General features: G+C 38.4%; 1 long non-coding RNA gene across 1 annotated transcript; it reads right to left on the bottom strand.

Moving 5' to 3' along the window:
• Positions 1-225: 225 nt before the first annotated feature.
• Positions 226-711, bottom strand: LOC117458191 (uncharacterized). Its single transcript, XR_004553415.2, has 3 exons — positions 616-711; positions 367-443; positions 226-263 (listed from the first exon to the last, which is right to left on the bottom strand). It is a non-coding gene; the product is annotated as an uncharacterized lncRNA (long non-coding RNA).
• Positions 712-1,095: the final 384 nt, after the last annotated feature.

Raw genomic sequence — 1,095 nt, forward strand, 5'->3', positions numbered from 1 at the left:
AAGCTGGGTTTGTGTCTAAATAAAATAATGATTGTATTTACAATTGATATATTTACATAGAAATTAATATAAAGAAAAATACCTTTTTCTATGTGCCAAACATCAAAGAATTGGGTGATGCTGCTTTCCCTTAGGAATTTCTGAATTTGCAGATGTCTGTCCGTGACAATACAGTCCAGAGTCACACCACGTTCCTTTAACAACTCCAGACTCCTTTTCAGGCCATCTAACTCCATGTGGTAGCTTCCACCAACCTCATTGCTCTGTTATGACACATACAAATAACCATTGATACACACATTTTAAATATAACGTGCAAACGGTGTTATAGAAAAAAACATTGATATTTCATTTCAACCCACTTACCTGAACCAACTGGAGGTCAACGACTTTGTTGTTCTTCAGGTCCATCATAGTGTAGCTTCCGAACTTTGCAGAGTGGCCTGTGAAAATATGTTTTACAGTAATTACTATTCTCTGCGGATGGTGAATTTGTATTTTTGCTTGTAGTGTTTAGCATATGTTTTTCAGGAACCATTAATTGAACAAATCACACATAGTGAAACCCCTTTCTGAATTGTAAAATGTGAATTATATAAAACATATACGACATACCTGGAGAGTCAGCCCTCATATCACCACCAACTATCACTTTCTCCTCTGCATGGAGCTTCTGTAGCATGCCTTCCTGTGATTTTTGCCAGTAAGAAACAATCGCTGGCTCAATGAACATCCTGGCATGCCTTCGGAAGGTGTTGTATTTGCATAGCTGCATATTCATTGCTTTGAAGACCTAATGGTTGAAAGAAAACAGCAAGAATACATTTTAATCTCAAAGATCACCTGTAGATTTGTTGACGAGTCGTTGAGGAGAACCTGGAAAGTGCAAATGAGCTGCCCTTTTTTTAAACAGGGAAAGAGCTGAACATGTCATTAGGGGTGCTTACTCTACAGTGCCCCTTTCACATCTCTTCTCGTTCTCCACACCACCCTCCCAAAAGAGCTTTACATATTAGCATGGGTCGTTACCTAACAGTGCCCTATTCCCAACTTTTGTCAGTCTTGTTATTGTTACCTTGTCCTATCTTATTCAAC

The sequence above is a fragment of the Pseudochaenichthys georgianus genome, chromosome 14 (genome assembly GCF_902827115.2).
Source record: "Pseudochaenichthys georgianus chromosome 14, fPseGeo1.2, whole genome shotgun sequence".
Taxonomy (NCBI): Eukaryota; Metazoa; Chordata; class Actinopteri; order Perciformes; family Channichthyidae; genus Pseudochaenichthys; species Pseudochaenichthys georgianus.